Below are 16112 nucleotides of genomic sequence, written 5' to 3'. Positions count from 1 at the left end.
AATGGTGAGTGCTCACCACCAGCATGCTCCCTGGCATCAGGGTGTGATGTTGCAGGGGTTTTTGTCTCCAGCATGCCCATCAGGTTGTCTGTCTTTGCACACCACTCAGCTCTCCAGCTGAGAACAGGCTAGTCCAAACCCCTTTGGAGGTAACACCCATCCTGTGCTCAACCCTTGCCTGGGGTTCCACTGCCTTCCCCAGCTCTGGTATCCCACACTGTTCCACCCCACCTTTGTCTTCCTGAGGGCTCTATCTGCCAACAGCCTCTGGTGCTTCATCCCTTCACAGGAGCAAGCCAGCCCACTGCCTCTCCCTGAGTCTGAACACTCTCAATTTATTTATAAGGCCAAGGTATCTGCTAGCACTTGATCTGTCTTTAAGTCCTGCTTCTTCTGGCTGACAAGTAGCTATCTAACCACCACCCAGGTGGAGTGAATGTTCCTAAGTGACCTTTAACCTTTTCTCTCCCACGATGGGGTTCCCCTCATCACAGGGGTAACATTTTTTAAAGAATGCTCCTAAGTCACTTAGGTGAATACCATTTTCAAAAGTGATGTAGGTACTTAGGAGCCAATGTCCCACTGGCTTTCAATGAGATTTAGGCTGCTGAGTGCTTGAATCACTGTCGAAGATTTTACCTGAGGTGACTAAAGCGGACATGGTGTCCCACGTGATGGTGCACTGTTGATTTATAGAATAGCATAAGATTTTCTGTATTGTTCTAAAATAATGCCTAGAGCGAATACTCTGGATCCAGTTCCTGTTCACACCTGAACGGCAGTGTTTGTTAAATTCTACCCAGCTGCATCTTTGGAAACTGGGTTGCACAGGTGTCCTGGAGGGCCTAGTTTTTCCCTCAGTTTCTTGTGGCTTTGAGACTTCTAGAATAGTGGTGGAGAGTGGGTTGTGGAGGCTCCTTGTGGCATACATAGAAGAGAAGATGAGTAAGCAGGTAGAATGGACATGGCTATAGTGTGTATATGTGAAGTGCATGACAAGATGTTAGTGAAGCCAGCTTGCTGAGCAAAGCAGTGGTGAAGAAACTGCAGGTAGCCCGTGGGGAGTGGGTACCTAATGTATTTGGAGAAATGCTACTCAGACAATGAAAACAATTTAGTTTCGATGGACATTTTTGGACCACCTCTAATGCAGAAGGAGAACATTACTGATGGGGCATGGCTGACATTGCCAATGAAATAATTATAATTCCTAGCCTTTATATTGCTCTTTTCATCAGTAGCTCTCAAAGGGCTTTACAAAGTAGGTCAGTGTCATTATCTGCATTTCACAGATGGGCAAACTGGGGCCCAGAGCAGTGAAATGATTTGCCCAAGGTCACCTAGCAGGCCATTGGCCAGACTGGGAATACAATGTAAAGGATGTATTTGGAGGGGGAGTGTGCAGGGAAAGGGGGCAGAATTAAGGTTGTTAGGGTACCTTAATTCTGCACGTCCATATTTTAAATTGTTTGGGTTTTATTTTTAAATTGTGCCGGCTTAACTTAGAATTTTGTGACCTTTCAACATTTGTTTATTGTAAAACTACAATGACCTAATAGGATTTTATCTTGTGTATTGATATGATCTTTCAACCTTAATCCTAGCTTAACCAAGCTTTTGCATGGGGAATTTCCATCCCCCTCTGCCACAGCCCACTCTATATTTGCATGGATTGATCTGACACACCTCGGGGTTGCAATCAGAACTTTGAGTCTAATGAAGGTTATAATGAGTGCTGGATCCAACAAAGGACTTGACAAACCCCTGAAACTGGAGCTCTGGGTCCTGTGCTGGATCTGCCAATGAAACTTACAAATCCCTCCAGCTTTCCCGCTGAGTTCTAGCAAATGTCCCAGGGGATGTGTGCATACAGGGAAATTATCCCCCTGATTGTAGCCTTTCCCCAATGATAAGCTTAGGGGTGGACTAACCCCAGACTTTGTGTACTCGGTGTAAATGTTCAAGCTCAGCAGGCATAGCAGCAGAACTCAAGTGTTTTCCTTCGTACAAACTCAGAGAGGCCTAGTCCCTGTACGGGGACCACTTTCGAAATCCTACCAGACCGATGACAAACTTTATAGTGTCTGGCAAGCTTTAAAAAGTCTATCAGGCCTGCAAAAAAACGTATGAAGGTCACCTGGAGCTGACACTGTGTTCTTACATTTTTTCCCCCAGAGGTGTGTATTTGTTGGGGCATGGGGATTAGAAGAGACTTGCAAGCAAAAGTCCTTGGAGGGATGGGGGTGGCTTCTAAACACCACAGGAGTTGATGCTAGGCTTGTACAAGACAGCAGCACTTGTAACAGTCATAGTTCTTACATAGCACTTTTCATTGGAAGATCTCTGGGATTTACAAATGAGGTATCCTCATTCATGTTATATTGGTGGGGAAACTGAGGCATGGATAAGCAAAGTGACTTGCTCAAGGTCACTGGTAGACATGGGACTAGAACCCAGCTGTCCTGAGTCCCAAGACAGCACTCTAGCCGCTACACCATGGGATTTATAAATGCCACAAGAGACCTTGTGGACCTGTGATGAATTTTGCAAAGTGCACACAACCTTTTTTTAAAGGACTATCAAGGGGGTAGATAATGGAGCCCTTGTTATAGCCTTGACTATAGAACAGCGGCTGTCTCTTTAAAAGGAAACATTCACAGAGCAAAACTCTCATTCCACAAAAAAAAGAGCCATATTCCACTCTTATTTATGATTATGTAAATCCAGAGTAACTCCAATGACATCAATATGGTCAGGCGTGATTCACACCGGTAGCTGTGAGAGCAGAATTTGACCCAAGCCCTGCATCAAACTGAGGAGGATATGATACTGAATACACAGGGACTGAGAAGACAAGGCAAAGAGAAACCTTTCATTTTAACAACCATAGCAACAATGATCTGTTTTCACCTTATAGGAAATTACTTTCACCTTCCGAGAAACCAAACACTCATGTCTCTACAGACACTGCTGGCAGATCAAGAGATATCGGAGCTCACTGTCGTTTCCTATGAACTCTTCAGCCAGTGCACTAGGCTGTCTGGGAAGTTAAATGTTCTCTAGGAGAAGGGGACAGTGGCAAGAGTTTGGAAAACATCCCCTCCCTGGAAGATTCCTATATGGAAATGAAGCCATCCTGCCTAGCCTATCCCTGACATGTCAGAGAAATACGCTTGCAGAAACAGTGCAGCACCAAATCCCCTGGAAAAATTCCGCCCTTGTGCAATGTTAACGAGGTGAGTTTCCAAGTGTGTATACCCAGTGTCCCAGGAATCTGCAGAGATGGGTACCAGTTCTGCGTTTTCAGTGCCCATCATTGACAGCAGAGCCCTTTGCTTTCAGGGGAGGGAGAGGTGGGCTGCTTCTAAAGCAAACCATTGACCAGGTATTTTATAGTGGTGGTAAAAGGTTCCCAACTCACAGTCCAGGAAACTGGAATCTTCTCTTTAGCCCCATAAGGTACAAAGACAGCAGGTGTGCAAGCTTCCTGCTTCACACCTGTACTGAGAAGGCCAATTCAGAGGCTGAGGGAGAAGCTCTATTTGGGTTCTGAGGGTTCAGTTCTTGACAGTACCATAGATTCTCCTGTGCATCCCCAGGGAAGTCACTTAGTCTCTCTCTGTGCTTCAGTTTCCCCAACCAGAAAATGGGAATAATCCGTTAGGTGCTCAGAGACCATGGTGATGGGCATGGGGTAAGTATCTGAATAAACCAGGGGGAAAACGTTTTACCCGCTGTCCATTCAGTCCCTCCATAGCCAGCAAGGCTGCTGAGTCCTGCCAGTTGTGATGGCGGCTTTCAGGATCAAAGGTCCATCTGCTAAGAAACAGACTAGTGCCACCAGCTCATTTCACATAGGGGCCACCAGCCAGCTACCTCCACAAAAGGGCTATTTACTACTGACTTCGGCTGGGTTTCAACCAGTGATGTAGGTGTCAATGTCTCTATTTCCCATTACCCAGCTCCTGAATCATCCAGTTTCACTCCGTTGTAAGAGGGATTTCTAGACAGAAAATCCATATTTAGTGCCATTCCAATCAATCTATTTGTCTGCCCAGCCACCTGGGTGCCAATGAGAGTAGTGTCCAGGTGCAAAATCCATGAAGATAATTATATAAATCATCACAGTGGGTTCTGCTCTTGCTATCTCAGAGTCCAGTCACTCAGTCTAGAATTCTCCCTCTCTCCCTGCCCTGCTATTGGGAAAGGGCAGGTTTTCCCCTTGCCTCTAAAAACAGACAGACTAGGTGTGAAATCCTAGCTCCACTAAAGCCAATGGAAGTTTTGCCACTGACTTCAGTAGTGCCAGGATTTACCCTAGAACTCTTCCAGTAGGAGGTTCCACAGGCAAGGACCCAGCATTAAGAATGCCTTGACTCCAGCTTGTGCCAGTTTCACTGTAGCCTCTTCTAGTTTGTGTTCCCAGTGAGCACCACTGTCTTGGTGGAGCATATATGGAGAGGAGGTCCCTGACATACCCTGATCCAAGACCATGGAGGACTTTGGGCAGATTTTCAAAGGCATTAGGCACCTAAAGATACAGATAGCCCCAGTGTGATTTTCAAAAGTGCCTAAGCAGCAAAGAGTCCTGTGGCACCTTATAGACTAACAGACATATTGGAGCATGAGCTTTTGTGGGTGAATACCCACTTGGTCGGATGCATGTATTGGAAATTTCCAGAGGCAGGTATAAATATGCAGGCAAGAATCAGGCTGGAGATAATGAGGTTAGTTCAATCAGGGAGGATGGGGCCCTCTTCTAGCAGTTGAGGTGTGAACACCAAGGGAGGAGAAACTGCTTTTGTAGTTGGCTAGCCATTCACAGTTTTTGTTTAATCCTGAGCTGATGGTGCCAAATTTGCAGATGAACTGAAGCTCAGCAGTTTCTCTTTGAAGTCTGGTCCTGAATTTTTTTTGCTGCAGGATGGCTACCTTTAAATCTGCTATTGTGTGTCCAGGGAGATTGAAGTGTTCTCCTACAGGTTTTTGTATATACTGCCATTCCTAATATCTGATTTGTGTCCATTTATCCTTCTACATAGGGACTGTCCAGTTTGGCCGATGTACATAGCAGACGGGCATTGCTGGCATATGATGGCGTATATTACATTGGTGGACGTGCAGGTGAATGAACCGGTGATGGTGTGGCTGATCTGCTTAGGTCCTGTGATGGTGTCACTGGTGTAGATATGTGGGTAGTGTTGGCATCGAGTTTTGTTGCATGGATTGGTTCCTGAGTTAGTTACTATGGTGCGGTGTGTAGTTACTGGTGAGAATATGCTTCAGGTTGGCAGGTTGTCTGTGGGCGAGGACTGACCTGCCTCCCAAGGCCTGTGAAAGTGAGGGATCATTGTCCAGGATGGGTTATAGATCACTGATGATGCATTGGAGAGGTTTTAGCTGGGGACTGTATGTGATGGCCAGTGGAGTCTATAAGGTGCCACAGGACTCTTTGCTGCTTTTACAGATCCAGACTAACATGGCTACCCCTCTGATACTCAAAAGTGCCTAGTCACCTAACTCTGACTGAAATCAGTGGGACTTAGTTTTTTCCAAACACCCCTCTGAATGTTTAGGCTCCTAAATACCTTTGAAAATCTGGTGCCTTGAAGATTAGGACTAAGTCCTTGAACTAGATGATTTAGAAGCAATCAGGGAACTGGTGGAAAACATGCAGAACTGGTGTGATGTGCTCACAGCTGCCAGTCACATTCACACCACAGCCCACAGGCTGGAGTCTGAAAGGCCTTGGCTGGCTGCTTTAGGCAGCAGGGGTTACAGTAGCACAGTCTTGTGGAGATGAGCACATGAGTCACGGGTGCTAGGCTTTCATCTGAAAGGAATGGGACTGCTGCAGCCTGGTCATTGCCATTTTTCCAATGAATTTGCCTAGGAAAGGTACTTTGGGGCAGGTTAACATCCCAGGTCACACTTCCTGTCAACCCAACCTTGTGTGTAGCAGGGAGGTGCCATTAATCTGAAAGCTGACATGGGGTGGTGGAATTGGAGGCACAAACTTTTTTCCTTTTTATTCTTCCATTGCCTCAGCCTCTGTCTTCTCCCCTCTGCCCCCCGCCCCCAGGGGCTGAGTGCGTGCTGCCAGATGTGCACTGTCATCTCTCTCAGTGTCTTGCAGTAGGAGCTGTCCCTGGCCCTCAGGATTCTATACACAGGAGGACTGGTGGTATTTAGGACTGACTATTCAAAAATAGTTACAAGCCTAAATAAAACTTAGGAGCCTAACTACTAATGAAGTCAATGGAAGTTAGGTGCCTAACTCCTTTTGCACATTCAGCCCTTAGTTCCTAGCAGCTATAAGTCCCCAGAGTGTCTTCCTAGGAGTATGGGCACAGGAGGGCATGTGCCATCACATGGAATAGTTAATTTCCTGGAGTGTGGATGGCCACATTTCTTACAGTGATTGGTAGGCTCCAACAGCTCCCCCACCACCATCTACCAGGGTCCTGGAGCCTTCACAATCAGGACTCTGACCAGGCAGAGCATGGAGGAACCTTGAGTAGCACTGCTGGGTGATGGATATGAACGGAGGTCAAATGTCAGGACTCATACAAGGGAGCTCTGCCCAGTGGTTAGAATGGGGAAAGGTGCTCAGGAGATCTGGGATCTATTCCTGTGGCTCTCTCACAGCCTCTGTAGCTGCTTTGTGCCTCAGTGTCCCTGTCTAAAATTATGGCATAAGTAATAATTCAGATATTAATAGTCATCCACCTCCAGAGAGTGGGGGAAATGGAGGGTTAATTCACTACAGTTTGTAAAGCACTTAGGGATCCTCAGGGTGAAGGAGCTAAAGAAGGGGGCCGTGATTATACCTGATAGCTCACTGCACTTGCTGTGTTAGTGAGCACAAGGGCAAGCGCTGGTTTAGGAGATGATGGAGAGGCACCAAGGAAGGATGTGCTACAGCCCAGGATTTGTGGGCATATGTAGGGATTGCTTGCTACACCCTGCTGTGCGGTGAAGGCAGCCTTGTTGCTCCCAAGGGTCCAGGTTGGCAAAAGATATGTTGACACGAAGTCATGAGTTAGAGTCCCCCCCTGAAATCCTGGGGCCATGGCAGCAGCTTGAGTACAGGCTGGGGCTACTGGGAGCTGCAGGGTATTGCTGAAATGCTCAGCAAATCAGGGTGTCTAAGCCACGTCCAGCCCCAAGCCAGAAAGGAAAGGTGTGGTCAGAGCCCAGCTCAGGGAGATTCACATACACGGGTGGTCCTGAGGTCGAGGGCATGGTCCTAGGTCTCAGACTCCCCCAGCGCCCTCCCACCAAAAGTACCAAGGTCCATGTCTGGATCCAAGATACCTGAAGTGCCTCCCAGGTTGCAGAACCCCTAATCCAATCAGCAGATCCCTTTCAGGATCTTTGTCCCAGGTCCCAGATTCCCCTACTAACCTCCTTCCCCAGCTTTTAGTTCTAATTTCGCTGTTTGGACACCTCTCCCCCAAATCCACCTCTCCCCATGGAAATCCAGAGCAGACCCAGTAGGAATAATCCAGAACCAGGAGAGAAATAAGAGAATAAAGAGAAACCTATTAGCACAAACTAAAAAAATCCTATGCTTGTCTTATCCCAAATAGCATCCAGCCCCTATGCAAAGCTCCAACCCTCAGCAGTCACTGGGGCACCCAAATCCAGTAACTGGCATTTACTATGTGGTGTCCTCATGCACACACCCAGGAGAAGGTCCTCTGCACGACCAGTGAGCAAAGACGTCTCAGGGACCGGGCGGAGGGATGGACTAGGACCAAATGTTGCTCCATGACCTATTTCTATGCAGTGCTTTCTGGTTCCCAAGATGCAATTAACAATCATTGCTTTCCCAGATCTAGGTGATCTCCCCATTTCTAACACATGAGCTGTGCACATGCATTTCAAATGCAGGCTCGGTAATGCGATAAGAAAGAAGCAAAATTACCTGTCAAGAACTTGGACAGCTCCACTTGACCTGGCCCCAGTAGAGCTAATGGTGAAAACCGGGGAGAAAGAGACTGAGATCTCCAGTGACTGACACTCCTCCTGCACTGGGGAGAGGACCTAGCTTAGCTCTCTGCACACATTCATTTCAGGAGCCTTACAATGAGCTGCGCGCTATTTATTTCACTCCCTGTTAGTGATATGGAAAGCAGCGCAAGCGTTGCCTGTGATCTCCTTCTGATGGCAGTCCTGAGTAGTGACAGCAAGTGAAACTGAAAAAAAGTTCACTTTAACTCAGCTGGAATCTTGCAGTAAATTGACCAAAAAAAAAAAAAAGTCCCCAACTAAACCACTGAGCCAGGCAGCCCTTACAACTGCCCTGCTTACTAAAAATAAGAATAGAAGGGACAGATCACTTCACAAATTCCCCACTTCCAACAGGGGTGGGTTATATTTACTTTGACCTTATTTTACGACCGTTAGAGAAGAAAAAAAACAAGTGTAGCATCAGTCTGGCTTGAGATGAGACAAAGTGGTTACCATGCTGGGTCCAAAATAATTTTAGGGACTTTTGCCATGAGCCATAGTTAACACCCAGTGTTGGAAAGTGGCCCAGGTTAGGGTTAGGTGTGCTTTGATGGAGTTTAAAAAAGTGATATTATCTTGCTGTGTATGTATCATATTGATGTGAGTATTAATCATGGCTGCGGCGAGTATTTTGCAGAGGAGAATACAGATTTTTAATATGCTTGGTTTGGTTTCTGGCACACTGGTGTGTATTTCAGCGTCAGTTAAAACAGGGAGTTTGAGTAAGAGCCTATATCTAGATTTTATTTATTTAAATTCTAACTGCACTCCGCACCCTGTGTAGCCCAACTGAGGTACCTAAGAGCCAGACTCTGGTACCTTCAAGGCAAGTAGTAACATACACAAACAATACATTGAAATGAACCAGCAGCCTAATAACTCTCTCTCAGAATGGTGCATAAAGACTTTCCTTGAGACTTAGATTCCTGAGTCGCTTTGAAAATGGAACTTAGGTTCTTCTTGAAAATGTTACCCTTGAACTTATTTGTACAGGAAAATTGGCCTGGTGATTAAGGCACTAGACTGGGATTCAGAAGATCTGTGTTCAGTTCTTGCCTCTGCCACATAGAGTTTAAGGCTGGAAGGGACCATCAGATCATCTAGTTCAGGGGTTCTCAAATATTATTGCACCATGACCCCCTTTTGACAACAAAAATTACTACATGACCCCAGGAGGGAGGACCGAAGCCTAAGCCCACCTGAGCCCTGCTGCTCTAGGTGGGGCAAAGCCAAAGGTTAAGCCTAAACCCCACCACCCTGGGCAGGGAGCCAAAGCCCCAGGGCTTCATGCCCAGGTGGTGGGGTTCAGGCTTGGGCTTCAGCCCAGGGTGGTGGGGCTTGGGCTTCAACCCAGGGTTCCAGCAAGTCTAATGCCAGCCCTGGTGACCCCATTAAAATGGGGTTGTGACCCACTTTGGGGTCCTGACCCACAATTTGAGAACTGCTGCTTTAGTCTGACCTCCTGTATAGCACAGGCCACCGCAGCCACCTCCACACCAAGGCTAACCACCAAAATTAGTGCAAAGTATTACAGCCCTCAGGACACTAAACTATGGTGTGCCACAGGCAGAGAACAGGAGGGACAGAGGTGTGCCAATGCCCAAGATCCCTGCCAATCTGACCTAGATGAAAATTCCTTCCCACATCCGGTGACCAGTTAGACACTAAGCACGTGAGCAAGACACACCAGACAGCGCCCAAGAAAGAATTCTCAGTGCCACCTCCGAGTACTGCCCACTCTGTCCTGTGTCCCATCTTCAGCTGTGGCCATCTCTGCTGCTTCAGAGGAAGAAGACAACAATCAAACCAGAACAATCACACACCATAATACATTGAGGTGGCAGGGAAATCCCTTCTAGACTTTACAGGTGACCGCCTGAAGCATGAGATTTTAGGATCATAAGACATGAACTGGAAGGGATCCCATGGCTGCCATGTCCAGTGATACATACAGTCCCACTCAGACATGTATCAAGCTCTAGCCTAAAATCAATTAGGTTGTTTGCCCCCACAACTCTTAGCGGGAGGCTGTTCCAAAACCTCACTCCTCTGATGATTACAAACCTTCCGGTGTGACCTGGGGCAAATCACATTCTCCATCTGTAAAATGAGGATAATACTACTACTTTTGTCTGCCTTGCCTATTTATGCTGTAAGCTCTTCGGGGCAGAGACCATTTCTCACTAAGCATTTGCACAGTGCTTAGCACAGTAGGGTTGCCACCTGTCCATGTTTTCCCAGGATTGTTCCTTTTTGGAGGCAGCTGTCCTGCAAGTGTGCTCAGTACGCATTGCCAGCTGTCCAGTTTTATGGGCTCAGGAGCATCCCAGATGTCCTGTTTTGTTGTAGCTCAGAGGTGCCAACCCTATAGCACAATGGGGCCCTGATCCTGGCTGGGGCCCCTAGATGCTAATATAATCAAAATAATAATAATAGATATGTTATAAAAAGATCAATCTTTCGTGCAACCGTAGTCATCCACAAAATCAAAAATACTTTGAGTTTAAGGCTACCAGAATCTAACTAATTAGAAATTGCTTATAGCACCCAACACCCAAATTGCTTATATACCCAAACTGTAATCTTTTTAAGGAGCAAAATAATTGTATGTGCTCCTAATTAGATAAATACCATTAGAGATGAAGAAACCGTGCAAACATAGAATAACCATAGTGCGTGGACCAGAACATAAAATGACACCCATTATATTAAATCAGGAACTCTTCATGATACAGCAAACCATCAGACAAAAGAAATATAATACACAGTTCATTATTCTGCTTTATAAACATTAGTTATACACAAAAGAACTATGTTAAAAGAACATTATTGATGTTGTAAATTCAAGCCCTCAAAAGTTAGGAAATGAGAGTTACCAGGTTAGCAAATACAATCTTAGTTCAGTTCTCTTGTCTGTACACATTATGAGACAGTCTTTAATTCCATGATCACATACTTTGTAGTTTCACAGTTTAATGCAAGAAGGGACCATAGATCATCTAGTCTGACCTCCCGTGTATCAGAGGCAATTCATTTTCACCCAGTTACCCCCATATTAAGCTAGATAGGCTTTAGCCAAGCTCAAGTTATCTTCCACAGAGCCATCCAGAGATGACATCAAGATAACCTCTTGGAGGACTTCAAGAGATGGAGGATCTAGCACTTCCCTTAGTAGTACGTTCCAATGGTTAATCACCCTCACTGTTAAAAATATGTGCCTAATTTTTCATTTAAATTTGACTGGCTTCAGCTTTCAGCCATTGGCTCTTGTTCTGCCTTTTCCCGCTAGATTAGAGAGTCCTTTAGAACCTGGTATTTTCTCTCCATGAAAGAACTAATGCACTTTAATGCTCTCAGTCTTCTTTTTTGATAAACTAATCAGAATAAGCTCTTCAAGTCTCTCACTGTAAGGCATTCCCCAGCCCTCAAATCAGTGTTGGGACTCTTTCTGCAGCCTCTCCAGTTTTTCAACATCCTTTTTGAAATGTGGCCATGAGAACTATCAGCAGGATTCCAGTATTGGTCTCGTAAATGCTGTAAACAGAGATGAAATCAGCTCTGTCCTCCTCCTCACTGCTCCCCTGTTTACACATTCAAGGATTGCATTAGCCCCCTTTCCCACTGCTTTGCATTGTTGTTTTTCCACAGGACCCCTGCATCATTCAGTGCACAGGGTGGATGGTGCTCAATGAATGATCAGCTAGTCAAGCTTCATTTTATCCTTCTAGTTCAATGTATGGCCCAGGCCTTGTTTACTGCCCACTATTCAAACCCTCTTCTGAAGACAGAATTATTAATTTCCTTGTAACAGAGCTGGCCGCTTCCCAAGCACCTCCTCATGGCCAGGAGTGTCTCCTGCCTCGGTTTCCCTTTGTTTGGACTCCTCAATAGCTCAAAAAAAGCTTTCACAAGTCCAGTAACACCCCCCCCTTAGGATCTGGGTTTCTTAACAAAAAGTTTAAAATAATTCAAACCATCCTCAAAGCCCCAAAATAATTCAAGTGGCCTTTCCTAGGCTTCTCCTACCTGGAGTCGTTTCACCAGCCTCTGCTGCTTTCCTGGTTTCTCAGAGTACCTGCAGCATCTTTCCACTAGTTTCCAACTGACTTAGCTTCTCCTTCCTGAGGAGCCTGTTCTTTGCTCCAGCTCTCAGCCTGTCCTCCTCGATTGTCCACAAGCCTCTCTTTCTCTAACACTCCCTCCACCCCCAAGGCTTGGTTTAGTCACATAACCATCTGTTGCACATCTCAATTCATTTCCTCCATCTGGGGAGCCAAATAGCCTGTGTCACAGGTGGGCAGGGCCCATCTCCTCTTGAGGGGCCAGCCACCCTGTGACATTCTGTGTGGGCTGTTTTATGGCGCTTCACAAACATTGATTAATCTATCCTCACAACATGCCTGGGGAAGGGGGTGGGGCTGGTATCTCCATTTTACAGATGGCAACCTGAGGCACAGAGGTTAAGGTCAAAAGTAGAGGTGGTCAAAAGTTGTCTGATGGAACAGGTTTCCATCTGAAAATGCTGATTTGATGGAATCTAAATGTTCTGCGGGAATGCCTGTTTTGGCTGAAATTTTCAGAACCATGCCAGCCTGAGGCAGACAGCTAGCATGGAAATTTCACCTGGAGAGTTAAAGCTTGGCAAAGTTACAAGCAACTAAAACCAGGGTTTTCTAATGGGAAGTATCAGGCAACCTTAATACTAGGCAGAGGAGCTACCAGTCTGGCCTGTAATAAGACATATAAAAACCCGTTAACGTTAAAGCCAAAGGAAGGACTAGCACTGACTTCAATGGAAGCTGGAGCCAGCCCCAAAATAATTGAATTGGGCTTTAAAAGTAGGGACTGAGTTCAGACTGTTTGGGTGCTGATCACTGAGATGGTTTCTGGAGTAGTAGTGTATGCGCATGAACTGAGCTATAAGACAGGTATAACTCTCGCTTGTGCTTTCCATAGGGCTGGGTTTTTCATCAAGGTGTTTGACACTGCACCTTTCCTTGAGCTGCAGTAAGCCACTTTCACTGCAAGGAGATGACATTTTTATTTTGGAATTTCCTTTCTTTTTGTTGTGAGGCCAGGCTCCTGCTGCTTCATGTAAACAAAGCAACATGGGGCAAGCCAGGGCCGCCCGGGGGGGGGGGGCAAGTGGGGCAATTTGCCCCAGGCCCCGCAGGGGCCCCCACAAGAGCTTTTTGGGGCCCCTGGATCAGTGTCCTTCACTCACTCTGGGGGCCCCGGAAAACTCTCGCGGGGCCCAGGTCCACAGCTTCTTCCGCTCCGGGTCTTCGGTGGCAATTCAGCAGTGAGGGGTCCTTCCACTCCGGGACCTGCCGCCAAAGTGGCCCGAAGACCCACGGCGGGGGGTCCTTCCGCCCTGGGACTGGCCGTCGAAGTGCGGGGTCTTTGGCGGCAATTCGGTGGCACGGGGCCCCGCCGCTGAAGACCCCAGGCCCCCTGAATCCTCTGGGTGGCCCTGGGGCAAGCTCCCTCTGGCAGGTGTGGTCCACAAGCCCAGGGCACTGGAGATAAGAACTGGCTTGTTGAGTCAGCAGAGCAGGGAGGTATTCCTCTTCTCCTGAGATCCAGAGTACCACACTTACAGGATGAAACTGATTAGGCCTTGACAAAATTGCAAACTGCTGTGATCATCCTATGTCATGCTAGGGCAGGGGTTCTCAAACTGGGTCGGGACCCCTCAGGGGGTCGCAAGGTTATTACTTGGGGGGTCACGAGCTGTCAGCTTCCACCCCAAGCCCCACTTTGCCTCCAGCATTTATAATGGTGTTAAATATATTAAAAAGTGTTTTTAATTTATAAGGGGGGGGTCACACTCAGAGGCTTGCTATGTGAAAGGGGTCACCAGTACAAAAGTCTGAGAACCACTGTGCTAGGGGCATATGTACTGAGGATGGCAATGCCTTATAAGGGCTCTCTTGTAATTATAAGATGGTCACTAACTCCTTTTAGGAAGGATCCAAATTTTCCCACAATGCAATGTAAATCCCTGTCTGCATTCTTATTTCTTGTTCATTTTTGCTAGTATATTGGCCACCACTGTTTGCTACAATACACTTCACATAACACCCACCACAGATTTACTGGGATGTAACCGACATCTATAGGGCAGCAACAGACATATAGATATGAGGGTGGCTTCATTCACAGTTACCACAATGCCATTAGGACCTCTCGTGTGCACAACCTTGGTATCTCTTATGAAGTGGGATAAAAACGACAGTTTCACAGTAATTGATTCAGTATTCAGAATCCAGAAATACTGTTATTGAATATTTTGTTTGGAATGAAGGATGAGTCAGATTTTGTAAAGATAAAATATTTATCATGCCCTATTTGTAGTTGAAGTGTAATCCTTAATTTTGGATTTCCTAATCTTTTATTGTTTGATGGACAGCTGCCACAAGTGTCATGTGCCACAGAGTCCCCGGGAGATGCTCTGGAACTGCTCCCCACAAAGCCAGTCAGGACTTTGGGGAGCCTCCTCTCCCTTGGAGCAGACTTCAGGGCAAGAAGCTCACACGGCTTCACCTTCCTGGGTCTGACCTTGGAGCATTCAGCATCCTTTGCCCCTCCGTGCGCTTCCCACAGCGAATCTGCCCAGGCGGCGCCCTGGGGAAGCCAGAGGGTCCTGCACGCACCTCCACTTTGCAGTCAGACGTGACTCTTAGCCAGCCAGAAAAACAGAGGTTTATTAGATGACAGGAACACGGTGTAAAACAGAGCTTGTAGGTACAGAGAATGGGACCCCTCAGCCGGGTCCATTTTGGGGCCCAGCGAGCCAGACAACCCCGTCTGCCCTCACTTCCTGTCCCCAGCCAGCTCCAAACTGAACCCCCCTCCAGCCCCTCCTTTCTGGCCTTTGTCTCTTTCCCGGGCCAGGAGGTCACCTGACCTCTTTGTTCTCCCACACCTTTAGCTATCCCCTTGCAGCACTAGTTGCCAGGAGACAGAGTGTCGGCCAGAAACTGAAGCACCCACACAGTATTCAGAGGAAACATTAAGAACAGACCCACTTCGTCACAACATGAAACAAAACTGTTGCTGAATATAAATATGGGGAAGTGGCCAGGGATGGCAGAGAACGATCAGGTAGAGAATAGTTCTGCAGTGGACCATATGATCAAATAGGGTGCTTCCCTCTCATTTGTAATTCCCACCAGATCATGGAATCGATTCATCTGACTGGTAGTAGTATCTCATTGAGAGTACTGTGAAAATCAACATGGCCTGCTTCTACTTAAAGACTGGAATAACTTTCACTTCAATTCAAAACTAATTTCAGTTCTGAACTTATCTTCACTGCAGCAAGCGTTAAGGGAGCAGAACTAGCTGAGTGGTGATTTGCATTAAACATCCCTTTTGGGGTCTACTGGCCCCAGTGCACCAGACAGGAGATCCAGCCTGATTCAGAGTGGCTATACCCGTGTTTCAGTCCCAAAGTGCTGCTGCCAAGGTGATTATCTGAGATCGGCACCATGGATCCAATGGCAGAATTTGACCCCTTTGGAAGAGGGGTGAATCCTGGTGAAGCAAGAACAGCATAAATATAACCAGGCATGAGCCAAAAGCTGCAGGGAAAACAGCTCAGAATAACAGAGACAGGAAACAATTTATCTCAGTGAAAAGCCATGTTAGACAGCCTCTTTCAATGGCAATGTGGGTTCGGTTGGTCTCACATCCTTAGCATAAATCAGTGGCCTTGTGGGACAGGATTTCCACCCTGTGCAGCCTGCGCTGGAACAGTGAGAGTTTCCTGGCTCCAGCTGCACATGATGATTTATGGCCACATTTCACACTCCCCAGAAGAAGACGGTTAACACAGGGCAGATAAGAAGTACGGGGCATGTCTGGAGGACACCTTCACTACAGGAAAGCAAAGTGCAGCTGCAAGATTAGAAAGGGTCTTACTGGGACCAGCACAGGGGTCTATACTGGGACCAGTATTCTGGTGTCTTACTGGGATAAGTATAGGGATGAGTACTGGAGTATTACTGGGATCTATACTGGAACCAGTGTGGGGTTTGTACTGGGACCACTATTGGAGTATCACTGGGACCAGTGGGGGGGGTCTGTTCTGG

This window comes from Mauremys mutica, chromosome 7 (assembly GCF_020497125.1).
Source record: "Mauremys mutica isolate MM-2020 ecotype Southern chromosome 7, ASM2049712v1, whole genome shotgun sequence".
Taxonomy (NCBI): domain Eukaryota; kingdom Metazoa; phylum Chordata; order Testudines; family Geoemydidae; genus Mauremys; species Mauremys mutica.
This window is presented reverse-complemented; position numbering follows the sequence as displayed.